Below are 19,774 nucleotides of genomic sequence, written 5' to 3'. Positions count from 1 at the left end.
TCCAAACACTGAGTAAACTCAGCCCTGGGGATCCCTTGCCAGGACGCTTGGGAAACCACATTTGGGTTTCCTGATCCAAACGAGGAGCTCCCACCACTGTAAAAGCTCACAATTTCATACTGGGCTAATTTTGCTACTGGAGCAAAACAGCTGCATTCTCTGCTCTGCATCACTTAATCTGGTGACTTCAGCCACCCAAAGGCAACACAAAGTCAACGAAGTCTTCCTAACTCTTTCATTATCTGCTAAGGAAACTACCGTAACTGAAACGCATCATGCTTTGAAAAAAAAAATAAAATGATCTGACAGTCTCCCCCCACCACCCTGAAACCTATCTTGCCTTGTTCCATAACAAAATTTACGGAGAGTGAAACTATTCCCCAGCTCCTGCCCAGCCACCGTTGTGATATACATTTCTGGCTATTTTGATGTATATACGCAAGAACGGGTGCTGAGAAACCACGCACCTCGCATGACCGGCATTGTAACAAGCAAAACATGCATTATATGGAAAAAAAATGGACAGAGGAAGAATTAGGAGGGGATGTGAAAGAAGATGGAAACAGGATATAGCTCACTTTAAAGTGAATGCTGAGCAGCAGTAATGACACTTATCTTATGGCAAGTAATATTCCTTTGAGAGTTTTCTTTCCCTGCTGCCTCACTTCTAATGAACAATAAGCCTGATGTTTGTATGCGCATGCAGTACTTCGAAGACATACTAGACTAAGATTAAACTTATCGTTAAGAGCACTCTTTACGTTTTATGGTCCTCCAAGCTGCTGTAAGCCTGCCTGAAAAGTCCAAACTTTCTAATGGTTTGATATAATCAGTCTTAATTATTCTGTTATTTAAATATTGATAAACAATAATGAAACACCACCAGCCCCAGAGGCGGGGGGGGGTAAAGCCCTGTTTCAGGGAGGATTCCCTGAGGCAAGAGGGAGGACGAAAGGACTCCGCGCAGCCTCAAAAGAGTAAGGGCCAGCAATGCCTTGAGCGTGGTGGCTCAGAGGCAACGGCACCTGCTGGACGGTGGCTCAGCACCACTATCCTGACCAGCACCACCGCCTCGGTGCCGCAACCGTGGCCAGACGAGGGCAGCCAGGCGACAGGGTCCCCCACTACTATCAGCACGGGTCTTCCCCCTCCTCCTAACAGTTGCTCAGCGTGTCTTGGCAACAGCTAAAATTATTACATTACACATGACTTACAGATTTTTATTTTTAAGTTTGACTAAAAATAAAATCGCCGAGCTCACATTTGCGCAGTCATCCTTGGTTAACTTTAGCTCCCTGCAGCCCCTGCCCCGGCGGGCGGCTCGGGCAGGTACGGCAGCAGCTCCCGGCCGAGGCGGCTGCCTGGGGACACCGGGGTGGATGCCCTTGACCCAGGGCGCTTGTCCTGCTGCCCTTGCCATGGGGAGCTCATGTGGGGTTACACCGTCCTTCGATCTCTTGTGGAGATGGACATGAGCTGCAAACCCAGAATTTAAATACACTCCCATGGGGAAAAGCTAGGAGCAGAGGTCTGGCCCCTCTGCCTGCAACAGAGCAGGGAGCTTGTACACGGGACTGAACAGGGCCAGTCTCTTCGGCTGTGATGGACAGAGCAGGCTCCCCAGCTCTGTCTTGAGTTTTAGTCGTTCCAAAAGCCTAAGGCGTCTGGGTTCAGCTTTTCCGTGTCAAGAGTACTACTACGAAGCTGTATGAAACCTGGTGAAGTTTTACTCTGCAGGAGCTTGAAGCCAAGGTTTTGTTCTGCTAAACAGCATTGAACCACTGAGTTTTGGGTAGCCTCCAACATCAAAGCTAACATCCTTCAAAAATACCAAATAATAAATCTTTTGGGGCTTGGGGTTGTTTCTTTTTTTTTTTTTTTTTTTTTTTTTAGTGTAAATCTTTCACATGGCTGACTTCTTTATCACTGGTAGCAAAAGGGCTGCCCAAAATCTCCTGGAGAGCACACGAGGAATGAACAAACTTAACAGACACATGGGATGAGACAGCTGCAGCACGGTGAAGACTGCCCCACTTTTCCAAGCCCAAGTACTTCACAGTGAGACTTTGAACTCTTAACAGACACAGGACTGGATTTGCAAAAACACAAATATGCAGCATAAAACAGGTTATACGTCTACTTCAAGACTTAAAAGCAAAACGGTAAGTTTTCAGCATAATTTAAGCTCCAGCAACAGTAAAGATAATACAGGAGTGATTTTGCTTGGGAAGCAATAAAAGGGAGACAACACAGAGTGTCTCAAAGGCAAGAGGTACAAGACCTGGTTAAATTGTTCTTTGCTGCCTGTCCTAGAAAGATGGACAGCCTGCCTTCTGCGGTGTGCCGCAGGGTTTGTTATTCGTACGCCTTTTTTTTTTTTTTGTATCCAAGTTATTTTTCTGACTCTCAAGATTTCCTTTCCCCTTAACTTCAGAGCTGTCGATCACAATTTGCAAGATATGCAAACAAGTAGAAAAGATCAGGTGATTTTTTACTCCTGCTGTGTGTGTGTGTGTGTCACACACGTGCGTGCGTGCATGCATGCCTGTGTAATTATGTCTGGGAAGGTAAAGGGGACAAAGAGATCAGGGACAGCTGCTGGACTTTGGTATCTCTGGCAGTGAGTACACATGGAACATTGCTAAAGTGTCTGGACAGCCAGTGTCCGCTGGCAGCCTGCCCACACTCAAATTCCTGGAAAGGCTTAAGGCAGAAAAATAATCACTTGGAGGAGTCACCATCTGGGCTTGCTCTGGTCCCAAAGGGATTGCTCACTGGAGCTCAGGATGTGCATTTTTCATGCAGAACTCCAGTGTCTCTCTGCAAGGCACTTTAAACCTCACTATGCCTCCCCAAACAGTATTTTTCTATTTATCTAATCTAATAAATTTAAAAATGGTGAGAGGATACTGGGTTGTAGCTTGAGGGGCTGACCTCCTTTGTTTATCTGGAGTTCAGTTATCTACCTGCAGCAAAGGTAAAACCAGCAACACTGAGATCCCACGCTGCATCCCACTGCCCAGGACTGAGTCCTGGGGTGCAGAGAACTTAGGGCCAGACTCACAGACCACAGCACCAACCTGTGGGACCTTCACTGCCTTCAGCCATCAGGCACTTTTTGCTGTCCCATGATGTAGCTAATGGTTTTTTTAGGTCTCTAAAACCTTCAAAAATCCAGTCCCTCATCCCCTCTGGTCCCTGACCCTTCTGCAGTTGCGAACAAGCTCAAAGAGATGTGTCCCACCAGGAGCCAGGGACAGGACCACCTGCTCGTTTGCTTTATTGTGTGGAGCAGTCACTCAAGGGGGGCAGCCATCAGCCTCCAGCCTCAGGGTTGTTTAATTCAAACCAGTTGCTTATTGTCAAAAGGTTCCTTGGACCCCAAATCCTAGTAAGAGATTATTACAACTTTTCAACTTTCACCTTCCAGGTATGACCAGTGAAATTTCAGATTTATCCGACCACCTCCCCTCTGTCAGACACTGTTGCTCCGCCTGGCAAGTGGACATCAATGCAATATTCATTCAAAGAGCACACCAAAAAAATAATTCTTTGAATCGAGTTTGACACACGGCTCTTATGTCTGGGCTGTTACTGGGCAGAAGCAGCAGCGCAGTCTGACGCTCCCGCCTCAAATCACCCTCCCATCCCATCACTGTAGGATGAGTGGATAATTTCAGTAGCCCAGGACATCAGTGGGAAGGGACAGCACTTTGTCCCACCTCTCCCACTTCTCCAAGGAGGGTGGCATCTTGCCGGATCAGATTCAGAGAGATTAAAAGACAGACACATTGCAGAGGGCAGCTGCATTCTGGCTCTCAGATCTATATGCCAGCTTTCTCCCCGCTCTACACCCTGCCCGCTGCCAGCTACATATTCATAGTTGTAACTGCTACAGATTTCATTAGCCTTGCCATGTGCAGCTCAGCGCATGCCAACAACAGCTATAGGAGTTTATTGTCCAATCCCACCAATTTCACAGCGCTCTGGCAGATTTCCCAGGAGGACCAACTGCAGAGATCCATTAATAAGAAACATGAAAACCTGTAATAAAACTTGAAATTCTCCTCCCGATACGAAAGGATTCCTGGTCAACACCGCATCTGCCAGACAGATTGCCCACTGCAGTGTTAGCTCTTATTATACTTCTGGGAATCTGCCATAGCAAATTGCTACAGGTTTTTGCAGAGTGAACAGCCATTCTGCATGTCCCTCCTCTCCCTGGTCAGATCAGACAGCCTCCACGCAACATAAAAAGCAAGCGATATGAGCAAACCTCTGCAAGCACATCACTGGATGTGAGATGCCCAATGATTTGACATTCCCATGAAATTTTATGATGCGACTATGTAGGCACCAGAGTTGGGAGAAGCAGATTTAGGAGGAAAAAACAGTGTAAGATATAGACCCAAAAGGACGGACAGAAGATGGGAGTTCCAGGACACCCGTTCACTCAATGGCACTGAATGCAGGTGATACAAATTATTAGAAAGCTACTCCAGTGGTAAACTATCCACTTCTGCTACTTAGCTCCTGAATTTTGAGGATAAGGGGAGACCTGCATGTTCTCGGGAGGGCATGTGCCTCCTGTAGTCCTGTTTTACTACAGTCAGACCTATCGTTAGGCACACATAGTTGTTTTGTGTGATAGGTGCTGATGAGCTGCACAAGACTATAGTGCTAGTATTAGCTTCAAGTTTAGTTAAGCTAACTGCTGAATTAAGAGTTGGCATTAACTTTCAAAAGTTTGCAAGTTAATGCCATCAGTTCGTCTGGGTGCCATTACCCAGGGTTCTGCAACAGGAAAGATGCCCATATTTTCAGCATCTGTAAGTCATGCCATGCTCTGGATGTGCAGCACACCTTTCTGTGCACAAGTGTAGCGATGCAGCTACACATAAGCCTTGTAGGACTGTGAGTATCATGGGTGATCTGAGTAGATTCACAGCTGCCTACTCATTTAGTCCACAGTTTTTCAAAGTCATTAGCAAAGGTGATCCCTCCTCTTCCAGCGTGCTTTGCAGAGAGATGGTACCACAGAGCGCAGCACAAGATGCCAGGCAGGCTGGAAGCAAGGAAGCATTTGCTCCAAGAGCCGCAAGCTGCCCCCACGGCCGGGCTGCCATCAGAGGGCTGGGTGTGCTGGCTGTCCTGCCACCCCCCAGCTCCCCCCCCCGTGGGCAGCACCCCTTGCTCCCAGCACAGAAATCCCCCGTCTCACAGTGCCAAACCTCAAGTGTCATGAGTCAGGTCCTGCTTCTTGCCCCTGAAACACATGATACCGGTTTACAAATAGAAGATTTCTTAAAATGATAACGGCAGAGGTTATTTGCTTTTTTATTATTTTTCCTTTTGACTTGCCCTTCTGCTGCGTAAGGCCTTTCAGGCTCGAGGTCTCCGGCTCTTACCTGCAACCCACAATACCAGAAACTTACTATTTTAGCTAGAAGTGGAATTTCCCATCTCATCATTTGACACCAAGAGCTGGGGTTTTGTGAAACAGCATCAGATATCTAGAGACTAGTGATCAAAACGCAAGAGCTGACAATGCTGATTACACTGACATTCCTTTGAGGGTGAAGCGCTGGACTCCGAGCCCTCTGCCCCTACGGAGGAAGCGGGAGAAGGATTTAACTGCCAGGCAAGGGCCTGAGCCCTGGGGCAAAGCCACCTGAGTGTGCACAACTTGATGCACAGCTCTCTCTCAACTGCACAGCAGAAAGGGTACCCCAGCTGACCCTACAAGAAGCACCTTTATCTGCAGCCACGAAGGGAAGAATGGGGCTGCGTAGGCCTGGGGTTCCAGCTCGGGCTGACTGCACGGTCCCGTGGGCAGAGCTGACCCAGGTGTGATGCTGGAGCACGTTCCAGCAGCACGTTTTACCACCATGCCACGCCGAAGCATTTACAACCTGACAGAGGTCTGCCGAACTCCTGCAAAGCCCTGCTCCCGAAGCCTCGGAGGTGGCTGTGCCAGGAGCACGAGGACCACCAACCCAAGCTGCTCGGGAAGGCAGCGCTCCCCTTCACACACACCCAGAGCCTTCGGTGGCAGCATAGAAGTGGAGCAACACACGAGTTTTAAAATGCTCCTTCAGCCCCACAGACACCAGGGTGGGAAGGTGGATCCCACCGATGCTTCTCTGCAAGCGGCCAGATGCAGCAGCTGTCCTTTCATCTGCACCGCACCGACAGCAGCCAGTGCAGCTTTACAGAGCCCGTCTGGTAGCGCACGGTGACATCCTTCACTCTTATACCCATCCCCTAGAGGCGCTTCTGCAGCTTAAATGAGTGAATAGAGTTCATTTATAAACAAGTATAATACTGAAATTACTTTGTTGATGTTTTTTTCATTTATCTAAAATGTGCCCAGCTACAATGGGAGCTGCCTACACAATTTTCCATTGAAAATTTCACGAGTGACTACAAACGTAGCAACACCCACTCGCCTCTCGTTTTAACTTGTGACAGAAACTGTCATGCCTGTATGAACACATTTGCACCACAGATAAGTCACACAGGTCTCCTTCCATGTGTCTGAAAACGCTCGCTAACATTCTCTCCTTCTTCAGCAAAAAAAAAATTAAGAGAGACGCCTGGCTTCACTGCCAGAAGACATGAATAAGACCCCCATGAAAAATTACAGAAAGCAGGGGCATTTCACCCCTTTAAAGATCCAGCCAGTAACACCAGCAAGCTGCGGCCAACTCGGAGCAGCCATTTCACAGATAAGCACAGGCGCTCACGGGGAGGAATGCACCTTCAAGCCTGGTTGATAAGGGGACGGTGTGAGAGCCCAGCTTTAGGGGCAGATTTGGAAAGGTCAGCCACAGGCTCAATGCCTTTCCTTGGAAGTCCTCCCTGCAGACTGCTCCTCTGGTAGATTTCACATGCTAGCAAATTAGACTATAATTAGCTCATCTCTAAAGTACGAAACGTGAATTGACATTAAATTCCCCTTAAAATGGATTCCGACACCTTGCCTCTCTCGGGCTTCATTCAGCAAAGCTTTAACTTGAAGCAATTTTGCCAGAGCCCATGCTCACAGCCCCAGCGCACGCTCGGTGCCCTCCTGAATCAGGATCACCAACCGTCACCACTGACAAAACCAAAACACCAGCAACTCACCGCAGCCTCGAGGCACACAGCGTGTTCCCCCACCACTGCAGAAAGCGGAGAGCGAGCTCAGCATCCCTCCCCAGTCACCTCTTTTTTCCTTCTTTCTCCGATTCATTCATTCATTTCTTCTTCATTCAGGGTCATCTATACAGGTGTGCCCTGCAGCACCGCTCACTCGTCCTGCACAGACCCTCTAACTGGCAATCTCAACCCAGGCAGCGCCGTAGCGGCCACTGCATGTACGAATGGACGTGGGCAAAAAAATGCCAGACCAACTCCTCTGCACCCTCTCTCGCCGTAAAACGCCTGCTCTGGCCCTGAAGCCCACAAAACCCAAGTGACCAGTTACTCTTCCCGACCCAGTGTTGTAGGGAGCCTCCCTCCTGCTTCACGGGGAGCGTGGCTGGCAGATACAATGGGCACAGAGGCCAACTCCATCATCAGCGCCACTTGACTGAGGCCAGGATGGCCAGGGCGAGATTGCCCTGACTGTTCTATCTGACAAGGCAACACAGAAAACAATTAAAAGAAAATGAAACAATGCAGGTTTATAACTACATAGCAGGCTCCACAGTTACAGGCTCCAGTTGCAATTAAAAACCCACCCGTTCCAACTAAGAATGCAAATCATCAGCGCTGCTCTCAACAGGGAACGTTGACAAATGAAGGCGGGGCGCTAACAGGCAGTGCCAGTACTCTTAATTTAAGTATGTGAGAAACAAAGGTATGTACCATCCAGGACTGCCAGGAAGAACTCACTTTAAACAGCAATCAAAAAGAACTGGAAGGATTTAAAAATTACTTTTCTTACAAAAAAACACATACAAGATAACCTTTTGCTCCCCTTCTCCCAGCCAACTGAAGAAGGAACGAGAAACTAAAAATCACACAGCTTCCATAAACGTTATTTACATAGGAGTTTTGAACTCCGGAACTGAAAACATTCCTCCATTGGACATGTGGGTCCAATGAATCACAGACTGGAAATCCAAATGGACCTTTTGTAAAAGCCACTGAGCCACGAACATGCTTTCTCACCGCTGTGATCACTTCTGTGAAAGCATCTTACCCATCGGCCACTGAAAATCCGCAGCACAGAGACAAGTGACTCCCCAACACCAGTGAAATGGACAAAAGGATGACTAGCTACCTGCAGCTGCTTTCAATCGAAAAGCCGAGTAATTATTGCAGCCCTCTCCTGTGGCTCATATGGAGCGCAGCATGGAGCTGTAAAGCGTTATGCAAGTCTAATGTGCTGGCAGATCTCTTAGAGCAGGCAGCAGCCAAGTCGCTCCCTCCCACCATTGGCTCGGCTTCATTAACTTAATCAGGTATTCATTCATTCATTCACTCACTCATTCAAAAAAAAATAATAAAATTACACTAAACCTGGCGAATAGCCAGTGCCATGCATGCAACGAGCATGCTCAGATCAGCCACTGGGGCTGGAAGAAGGGCAACCTAGCATTGCTCAAGCTTTCAGAGGGGTATTAGTTTTGCAGGCAGCCTGGGCACACACGCACCTTCGCCAGAGCCTCCCCCAAAGGCACGGAGGGCTCGGGAGTCATCGGGGGAGGGGGCAGGTGCCGGCACTGGAGACCATGGAATCGAGAGCAGCCCTGTAAGTCAGCACAGACAGCAGGCAGCAAAGTACTCCCCCAAAGCAACAGACTAATTAATTAATTAATTTGATTATTTAGGGGGTGGGGGTGGGGGAAGAATTCTGGCAGGATCAACTCAACTCACTTTGTGCAAGGTTTCTTTTGCACATACCACATACATTGCACAGTTTAATCCAGACAGAAGGGAACGCAGCAGAACAGAAAGAAAAGAAAAAAAACAAAACGAAGGGAAGCATCACACAACCAAGGTTAAGAGCAATTGGTAATGGAAATCTCTGCTTGACCCCCAGATCTGTAAACATAAAACTTCCTACAGGCGTGTAGCACTGGAACATCAAATAAAGAGTCCCCTCCCTTTGCACAGCTCTTGCACTTGTTTTTCTTAGGCTTTGCATGTAAGTTTGCAAAGAATGTTATTTCTTCCCTCTAGCTGTCATCAGAATGACTTTCACTGCTTTTTTTTGCCTTTTTTTTTCTTCCCTGCCCCCCCCCCCAGCAAGCTACAAGAAAGCTGCTTTAAGACTATTCCAAAAAGCAGGCCTTGAGAGTCAGCTCTGACTTTACTGTGAAGAATTTCATGCAGCGAGCGAGGCTGGGCATTAAGCAAGGGGAGAGGTGTTACATTTCCCACAGCGGAAGCTGAGCAACAACGTGAAAGCACTCAGCATCTCTCCCCCTTACCTCATTCTGCCCTGTGTGAAAAAATACCAGATGGCAGGTTACTCTGAGCAAGTCCGTAAAAGTAACATGGAAATACAAAGCACCGAGACTACGTCAAAATAGTGTTTATGTTATATAATGAAAACAATACACCCCAGGGCAAATCCTTAGCCACCGGCCTGGCTGACGTGCCCCCACAATTCCACACTCCCCACCTTCCTCTAGTGATACAAATTGGCCCTCACAGCCCTCCACTTTCTGTTATCATGGAGAGCACAACTCTTCCCTCCAGGAGCTTCAACTGCCTCCTCTCTTGTTAGCCTCCACGTCGTGATTTCTCTGCCAACAAAAACCCCAACACCCAGAACTTCCATGGCCACTGCCACAAACCACGATACAAGGAGCTGTCGCGGTTTAACCCCGGCCGGCAGCCAAGCACCACACAGCCGCTTGCTCACTGCCCCTCGCTCAGAGGGATGCGGAGGAGAATCAGAAAGGGATGTAAAACTCAAGGACTGAGATAAGAACAATTTGATAATTTGAACAGAATAAAGAGGTAAGAACAATAATAACAACAACAACAATAATAAAAATAACAAAATGGAAAGGTGGGGGGAAAAGGGTAAAATCCAAAGGATGGGAAAAAGAAAAAAACTAGTGATGCACCGTACAACTGCTCACCACCCGCTGACCGATGCCCAGCCAGTCCCCAAGCAACAATTCCTTTCCGATCCTCCTTCCCATCCCTCGGGGTGGGGGGCAGTGAGCAAGCGGCTGCGTGGGGCTTGGTTGCTGGCTGGGGTTAAACCACGACAAGAGCAAATCAAAAACTTTCAAAAAGGGGTACTAACGTAAGGCTAACATTTAGCTGAAGGTCTGCAGTTCAGATGCACTTAGGAAAAGCATAATGTGAAAGACATCAAAACCCCCACCCATTACTCTGACCCTGAGCCTTCTCCAACCATACCGCAGAAGGCCATGCACCTCTTGAATTTCTCTGTAGGCAGACGTACTGAGGAGCACCTAAGTACCTAGCAGACAAACACACAGCTTCAGGGGAACCAGCTGTGGATATATGTAAGGGCTACAAGTGAACATTACACATTGCAGCTCATCAGTGAGTGAACAGCGACGTGTGGCTAAACACTGCTTCTTCCACGGCTACATGACAGCAAGTCGGATTTGCTGACTAGAAAACAAAAACGACTCAAGGTGCTTTTACCGCATTAATAGAATTAAAAAAGAGAAAGAGATTAAAAGGGGTCTGAAGGTGACACATTTCTTAGCCCTTGGCCTTCTTGCACTCCAGAGTGTGTAGGGCATGACTCATCGTACTCCACACCCAAGTCCGCCTCCTTCACCAGTTCAATCTCAAGCTAAGGGCCTTTAAACCATCCAAGCACTTAAGCACCGTGTCTCTTTCATTACTTTTGTCCCCATCTCCAACCCTTCTCTATATGGGGTCCAAAGGTTGGCGGCTCCTCCTTTTCGCTTCACCTCCCTTCTCTTGCATCCCTGACACAACTACTTCATTCAAGACACAATGCGAATCCCTCCTCCTCCTCTGCCCATGCCCATCTTCCCCTCTCCTGCCCGAACAGCTGCTCAAGCCTTCTTTCCAGCAGCTGCCTCCTTTCCTGGCATCAGGGCAACAAAACACCATGAGATTCCACCTTCTGAGCTTCTCCTCCATACATGGGAGCATCCAGCAGGGTGTGATTTCTGACACCGTAAGTAGCTACACGAGTTATAACGCAGGCTATCAGAAGAAGGACAGGAACATAAGGGAAACCAGCCCAGAAACACTGTATTTTTTCATCCCAAACAATCTGAACTTGGGCAAAGGTTCTAGTTTGGTCTAGATAAATACAAGGGATATGGTTAGAGCAATTCTGGTTCTTTATATGAATCATTTCACTCCTCCCTCTGAAAGCATCATTAGAAGAATGTGGGGTTTCATGATTCAAGGTAGGAGAATGAGAAGGCAATATTTCAGCACTGTGAAACGAGGTTTGCGTGTCTAATCATACCACCAGCTCAGAGTTCACTTCTCACAAGCGTCAAGTATATTTTCCCTTCTGTATCTCTGCAAGCCCCAGTTCTGTCTGTTGTCATCACTCATGGGATTTACCTAATCCCTGAAACGGCAGGAAAAAAATCATCTTTTTTTGCTGGAGAAACAGAATTGCATCTCGAGCACACACTGAAAAATTCAAATTGTACATATCATTTATTGTAGCTCCATTCATCCACCCGGTGTTGACAGTATAAATCCAAATGATGCCCATAACAAAATGCTGAACTGCAGTCCAATGTATTAGTGGTATTTCTTAGAGATTTCCACTCTCTTTTGCTGTTTCTCTGCTCACATTCCCCACACTTCAGCATATTCAGGCAGCTGCCTGTTTATATAAACACAGCCTGAAAGAGAAATGTTGATTCCCTTATTCATCAAAGCTGGTGGCTTTAGCTGTATCCACTGTCCTGAACTAGAAAGTGGGGCAGAGGCAATCAAAACCTAGCGGTTCATTTAAAATCTATTATCTCATGATTCAGCTACAACAGGGGACTTCACAACTTTCTAAGCACAGAAATCCACCTTCCCAGAGGTTTATTTTTAACACCAGCAGACTGCAATGTCGACCTTTTAAATTCACGGTATCACATTATACACAGCAGGTACAACTTGCTGTACAGCTCCTTTCATACACAAATAGATGACAGTGCACTTCCAGATTTTATTGGCACTCCTTGGACCCATGCCAGCAAATCCAGCTCATGACTGTGCATCCTCTACCGACAAAGCTCTCCTGCCAGCTAGGGCAGCATTTTGTGCCCAGCAAAACCGCATTTAGCCCTTTCGTAGCGACAGCCATGCCTGACTGCAGTTTGCCGACGTGTTTCAGTGGGTACTACCTACTGGGCTATGAAGTGCTCCCTCCAGACTGGGGGTACAGCAAGGACTAGTGTGAAAGCTTGTTCTCTAACCAACGATACCTCACTAATGACAGGATTTCAGTTGCTGTGTCAGCGAAGAACCTTTCAGCAGCACTCTAACTACATTAGGGGAAGAGAAAAAGATTCAGCCTGGGATCTGAGCGCTCAAAACCTTTGTGCGTTCCTCTTCAAACCAGTGTTTAAGTGATGTTCTCCCAGGGAAGAAAATAGTTAAAATAGGCTCAGATCCTCCCATTGCAAAGCAGAACCCAACAGGGAGACTTTCCCGGGAGAAGAAACCTCCTGGGGGAGTCCCTTGCAAAAACTGCCTCATCTCACCAAGACGTCCGCTCCAACCAGGACGAAGAGGGAACACCAACAGTCAGGCAAGTCTGCCGGCGCAGGCACCCTGCCTCTCATTTGTGAACTTCAGAAATGACAGCTGCAGCGGCGTTACCCACCATCGCCATTCCTATGGCAAAAAGGAAAAGGGATTTTTCCCCCCCTTGGTTTTATTTACACTCGTTTAGTCCTGGACTGAGTGATTCTCCAGCATCTGATCTGTTTACCACTCTCTCTGCCTACTTCAGTTTTTAATTCTGAATGCATAATGACTTTACATCTGTTAATCTGGTTTGGTTTCTTTTTCATATGTAGTTTTTGACTCACAGACTCCTTATGGTAGATACGGAATATAATGCTGCGTTTTTTCTGTCTTTTGTTCTCCTTCGCTTGTGTATGCATGTTATATTTTCTTAGAAGTGTGAAACAACTACTGCAATGGATGCAACAGTCTCTTTGGTACAACGGACATGATAGGAAAATACAGAATAACTGCAAGATCATACAACCACGGTGACTAAAACAACATCACTGGTCACAACTCACTCAACTCCCATGGAGCAAAAAACTTGACAACACTCTGCTATAAGGCTAGTGAAACTAAAACTGAAATAATGTACACAGTCACTGTTGCCCTTGGGCTAAAATTAAGCAAGAACGAATGGTTTCTAATAGAAGTGGCAGGAATTTTTCAATGAAAATTTACATTAGGAAACGCTTATTTTGAAACCTGTATCTGTTGGAGGCAAAAATGTTTGAATACATTTACAGTTGGGGAAAACTGCTGGAACGTCTTTGTAAATATTTTCCCAGTAATATTAGGGAAAAAAAAATAATCCATTTCTTTGGCCCAAAATTAAGGTTTGTTTTAAACATTTAACAAAGGTGTAATTAAAAAATGCTGTAACTGCAGGAGAATTTTGGTTTGAAGTGAAACTATCTTCTAACTAGAATACAGAGCTATATCAGCTTTTCTTACAGTTTTGTATAATATTTTAACCTATTGTCTAGTCTTCACTGTATCTCAGCTTTTCAAGTTTTCCTCCCATTTCAGCATGAGACATTTCTTTGAGATCTTGGAAATTCTCATGGGCAGAAATATAATTTCCTCCTAGCTCTGATTTCTAATTAGATTTAAATCTTTCCTAGCTGGGGCAAGACCTACCCAAGCATTTTGAAACATTGCCAGGTTGATTACCCATGTATATGAAAATTCACATCTTTGCTTTTGCCTGGCAAAAACCATGAGCTGTACTGGAAAAAAAGAGTCTTTCTTCCTCTGTGATGGCATCATTCAACTCACCCCCCAAGGGTCTAATTCTGCCTGCAAAATCTTTCCTTTCGACTCCGATTCCTGCCAAAACAGCACACTTACCTCTTCTCATGTATAGCTGGGTTGAGATGATAGTTACCACCACTGGTTTAATGAGAAGGAAAAGGAGAAAGAGAGGGAAGGGAACTGCTGGCCTGTCTGGTGAATTGGGGCTGAAGGAGCTGCAGCACCTCAGCAGAAGCCACAGTTGCTGGTCCATCCCATTCAGTGTGGAAGGAGAGAGAGAGGACACATCTCCTAGACATATGTTGCCTGAACTGCTGCTGAAAGTTGCTGGCGTGGCTAACGGAAGGGGCACCGCAGAACTTCTTGGCCGTCGGGTGAGGCTACCTTGGCTTTTTGCCGTTTGGAGAAGTCAGCTTACAAGGAGATCTTTTGGCAGTCCAAACCGCAATTCTCACGTGGGCTGCACTGCTACAGCTTTATCAGCAAAGTCTCGGACAACTGCAGTTCCCTAGTGGGCTGCTGGCAAGGACGGGAATATGCTTGCTACACTTATCCACCAAAAATGTTGGAAGACTCTCAAAAATCATAGATTTTAGCAGGTAATTTTGATGGCTATGTTTTGCGATGCCACTCAGCACAACTGTGCTGAAACCACTCTAGTAAGAAGCTACAAAGGTGGGGGTAACATAACTATTGACTCACCTGCATCACCTAGTTCAAGATCCTGCCCAGGACCCCCAGTGAGGTCCATGGTAGCTGCTACTCAAAGTGTATGATGTGTAAAGAGCCCAAGGGGAGCAAAGCACTCCAAAAACACAGCACGACCACGCTGCACCAGCACGTAATGATTCTTCCATGCAGTTGCACTACCTACATCCATCAAAACCCCATAAACGTCATGAATAAACTACTAGCTGACAGGAAACGAACAAAAACCCACCTGCGTACCACCTACTGCACAGACCTAACGCTCCAATTAGACTAGGTGCCTCCTCGCACAGCTTATTTCATTTATGGAAATATTTCCAGTGGAACATGCAGGCAAATCAGCCCTGGGATCACCAGCAGCAGCTGCTGGTTGCACAGGCAGAGTGTTGAGCAAATCAACAGAGACAAGCTCCCGCTCACATCAAAATCTCAAAGATGTGGATGACAACTCTGGTTAATTAGAAGACACAGGATCAGACTAGAGGAAAATTGTCACTCAGCAGCCTAAGACTCAAAATCAAGCTGGTCTGACAAGAAATAGCAGCTTTCCCAATTTTCAGTCTGTGGTCAAGTACTGTTTCTACAGTTCTGGTCTAAAATTATTTCCCCTCACACTCTGTTCTGGTCTGAACTACTGTTTTAGCATTTTTCTTCTTTATTCTCCTCATCTTAGCATTTCTGTCATTTTTGCTTGTTCTTAAACGTTAGTTTCTGTCCTCGCTTCAATATCAGTTAAAATGCCACTATCACTAACAGCGTGAGACTGAGTCAGAATTGAGACTGCGCACTCAACTCATTTCTGACTCTAGGAAAAAATTACTAAAAGCCAAAAAAGGTACTGTGGATTACATCCCCTCTCACTGATGCCCAGAACAACACAACTGCACCACCACAGTCTTTCATTAAAAATGTATATGATTGTTACGAAGAATTCATTGTGTCACTCTATAAAAAAGCTTTGTTCTGTCCTGTCTGTTCCCACCCTCCAACTTTAAGCCTATGGAAAACAGACTGAGAAGGTTGGCAGGCTCATGGGTATTAATTCATATTGTCAACATGTTCTTAAGGTTGATCATCTTTGCATTACTCCCATTCTAACCACATAAGCCAGTGGTGAAGGAGCCTTCCTGTGAGGGTTTTCTTGTACCCTTACGAGGGGGAGTTAATTCTGTTCATGTTCGTTGCAGAGAATCCACACACTTCATAGGCAGCTGAGTTCAAAATTTCCATTAAAAAAATAAAACTGCTCACCTCAAACAGGGATTAAACAACGTTAAATATGCATGTGAATTGCCATTTGTTTTGGATTTCATGGTATTTAAGTATAATCTTTAAAGAGAAGAGTTGATGCAAGACAGCCTCTGCTTTTTCTTCATTTGCTACCTGCAGAATGTGGCCTGGAAGACCCTTGGTGCAGAGGAGCTAACACAACCTGGATGATTCCGGTCAGAAAGTGAAACTTATAAAACACTTTTTGAGAGTTACTACCTAAAGTCTTGCTCCTTTACTGCTAGGATTTGTTTATTGCAACGGGAACAAGATCAGGTCTTTCTTGCACCAGGAATTTATCAATAAGCCAAATCACAGCAATAGCACACAAGTGATGTTCACATGAAAACAGCTGTAAGAGCGAACCAGACTTTTCGAGATTTCTGTTGTAAAACTGTACGTCAAAGATTTCAGTAAGCACAGGCTAATTTTGCCTCCGTAACACCTCTAAAACATCCAAGACCCTCAAGTCCAAAATTATTTGGGTATGTTGTGGTATCAGTTGTTTCCACGCTTATTCAAAAGGACAACCTGAGCCAACCTCCAAATCAAACCTGTGCCTATAGGAGCCATCTCTCTCCTCCCACAAACTCACCACCCCAAGAAAAATGCTGTGCAACACCAAGCCTCCACGGGCCATATATGCTCTCCTAAATACCCTTCAAGTGAGGGTAACTGAGAGCCTCACGGAAGATCAGAACTGGGATGGGCTGAAAGCAATTAAATGAGCAGAAACAAATTCCTTCCATGAGCACAGGCTATATTCATGCAGTGGCAGTGATTGTAAAACAGGGAAGACAAAGTCTGTCTTTCACCATCAGAAAAGAAAAAGTCAGTGATGAACCACAGTCTTTAAAAAAACCACCGTTTGGCAGCTACAGGAGATTATCTAATTACCATCATACTTAATATTATATGTCTTTAATAAGTCTCTGTTATCATCAAGCTGCTAGCGCTAAAAGAACATGGGAAATTGGCTCTGATGCCTTACAGGATAGATAATGGGAAGGAGAGGCTCTGCCCTCTGGGTCCCTGGTCAGGAGCCAGCTCAGGTTGGAAGTGAAAGTCATTCCTGCTGGGCAGCCTCTCTGAACTGAGCTGATGTTGTCAGGCTCAATCCAGTTCCACGTTCAGAGAATAAAAACCATCACCACAGCAATGGGGTGTGCTATAGATGGGAATTCTTGAAACCACTCCATCTCCAGCTTTTTGTTCACATATGAATAGATCTTAGCCTGAAATTAGGGTATTTATACAGGGGTGTTTACCCCAAAGTAAATCTCACCAGTGGTGGCTGTAGGAGACTTGCATGCGCTTTATATTGGTTTTAAACTAGAATGACTTGCCTTGGAATAACAGGGGCATTTTTACCCCTGTGCAACCCAGTTCCTTTGGTGTGGAGCAGCAAAGACCACTAGGACTGCCAAGCCTTTAGTAACACTTATGGCTGAATGCGCATCTCAGTAGTACTGTTCTCATTCTTAAAATATCTGAGCAAGGCTCAGCTTCAAGGTGCATCCTGGGTCAGGCTGAATCCGGAAGACCTATAATGGCAGAAAAGTTTATAGTGGGTCTGTGTTGCCCAGTAGGTCACCTTAAACCCAAGTAAACAAACAGTTAAACCCAGCTGAATTAACGCAGGTGCGGGCTGATAAGGAGCTGAACAACTCTTCTTTTTCTTCTTTTTTTTTCAGTTGGACGATGCAAAGCCTAAGCTAACAGCACATCCCTCAGGACTGCCCCTTTCTCAGCAAAGGCTGTGGCACAGGAGCAGGGCAGAGCAGCTCGCGTTGGAGCTGCTGGGCCGGCTCAGTGGATTAATAGAGACTCCGTCCTCCGGGGCTGTCAGTCCCAAACCTCTCAGGAGAAATGAGATCTCTGAGAGGAAAAAAAAACCAACCCGCCACCCAGTACTGGAATGACACATAAGTGTCTTTCTGACTTTCAGATGAGACCTGAAGCACCTTCATTTACAATTTAATATTTTAGTAAGCACTTTATTGGAAGAGACTATGTAATGGGTTAATTTCCAAGTGTCATTTATCTTTACTCACTGGGGATGACTTTCTGTATTTCACTTGAGGCTGCAACACTCATGGATTAATACATCATCCTCCAACTTGAGAAGATAAAAGCCTAACAAGCTCTAACCTGCTACACAGGCTATATTTAAGCAGTACAGGGTAATGATAAATATCTCCCATAAAATGTGTTCTCTTCACACTTCCTGCGAAAACTGCTGAGCGAGCCAGCTGGCGAGAGGGAGCTGACGGTCCTTGCTCACAGCCCCGCCATGCACAAGCCGTGAAACTGGAGCACTGCCTTCCCCAGTGTCCCCCCGAATCCCAGGCTGCCCACCGGCCCCCGCAGGAGGGGCCACTTTTGTCACCAGCTGCCGGCACTCCTGGCTCTGCCCGCACCCCACCAGTGCCTCTCCTCCCGCCTGGCAGACAGGCAGGGAAAGACTGCTGGGGAGGGGGGTGCACTTCGGTTTTCCTTAACCACACTCCATTTCCAGGTTGGACTATACGTTTTGCAGAACAAAATGAAAACTGGATGTCTCCTCAGAAGTGCTTATAAAACACGGGGGACGACCGTGGCAGGCAGCGCGGGGGTGATGCAGGAGCCGGGAGGAGGAGAGACCACACAGTTGCACGCACTGCTTGCAGGGCCCGGATGCAAAGTGAATCACTTCTCGCTTCGGTCTTCCGTGTACAAGTGGTGGATGCTGATAAGCACGCAGGGACCTCACAGCACGGACATTCAGACCGCGCTCCGGCATCAGGAAGCTAAAGGAGGTCCAGGCCAGGCCAGCCACAGTCTTTTCAAGCTGCATTGTCTCCTGTTGACCAGATGTTACCCCAAAGCTTTCCAGGACTGCTTTTAACATCACAAAGGTTTAACTGCAGCCAAGTACAATGACCTCTGGCGGGAGTTGCTGGCCTTCCTGCCCAGGGCCTGAAGCCTGGGCGACCTAAACACAACGTGAGGATGTTAACCTAGCTCCTTCGCCTGTGTGGGAACAACCTTGTATCTCCAAGCAATGCTGATACTCAGCATCCTTCCAGCACCACCTTCATCAAGCCTTCTTACTTTCATCACTGCTTTACACACACTGACCACTCACATAACTCCCTGGAGGGATAGACAAGCACTACAGCCCTCCACCTAGCTTGGAGAAACAGAGAGCGGAGCCAACAGCCTGCCCCTCCAATGTGGTAGAGAGACCTTGACTCCAGTTGCATTTCCCAGCCATCAGACCCTGGACGCGTGCCACTGGAAACTGGAAGGGTAAACCATTACGTTTAAAAATTACAGTTACCTTCTACAAATGTTACACATACCCCATCACAAGTTTCCTCATCTAACTCGTGGGAAAAGAAGTCATCCTCCCACCCACCTGGCCATTTTAATGGGCTGAACATATCTACCATAAGGTTGTTTCAAAACAGCTTCTTAGGATGAAAAGTCATTTATTTTGTTGCGTTAAAAGCCTTTGCTGGGCCTGGCTGTGTGGAAGCAGCAGAAGTCTCACTGTCTTCTCTCCCAGGGGGCATGTCTTCTTCCAGGGCAGCCAAGATCAAAGTCTGGTCTAGAAAAAATGAACTCACACTGGCCTTGCCCTGGGCCTCCAGGCTTTAATGATGTCCTCTCACCATGGCCAGCTGTGCATAATCCACTCGCATTTACGCTTCCCTCTCTCTCTCATGCATTAAGAGCACATCAGCTCAGAAACAATACAATCGGATTAAACGAGGTCCATCTCTTCTTGCTAATTCTACTGACATTTTATTTAGACAGTGCATTTGGATTCCCAAGGGTATTTCTTCTCAAGTCA

The 19,774-nt window shown here is 46.6% G+C and overlaps 1 protein-coding gene across 6 annotated transcripts in view; it reads right to left on the bottom strand.

Moving 5' to 3' along the window:
- The window catches only part of ATXN1 (ataxin 1), a 218,873-nt gene that overhangs the window by 11,118 nt on the left and 187,981 nt on the right, over nucleotides 1-19,774 (bottom strand). The gene's annotated exons all lie outside the window — the stretch shown is intronic.

The sequence above is a fragment of the Falco rusticolus genome, chromosome 3, assembly GCF_015220075.1.
Source record: "Falco rusticolus isolate bFalRus1 chromosome 3, bFalRus1.pri, whole genome shotgun sequence".
Classification (NCBI taxonomy): Eukaryota; Metazoa; Chordata; class Aves; order Falconiformes; family Falconidae; genus Falco; species Falco rusticolus.
Note: the sequence above shows the minus strand (reverse complement) of the source record. Positions and strands in the feature narration are given on the sequence as shown.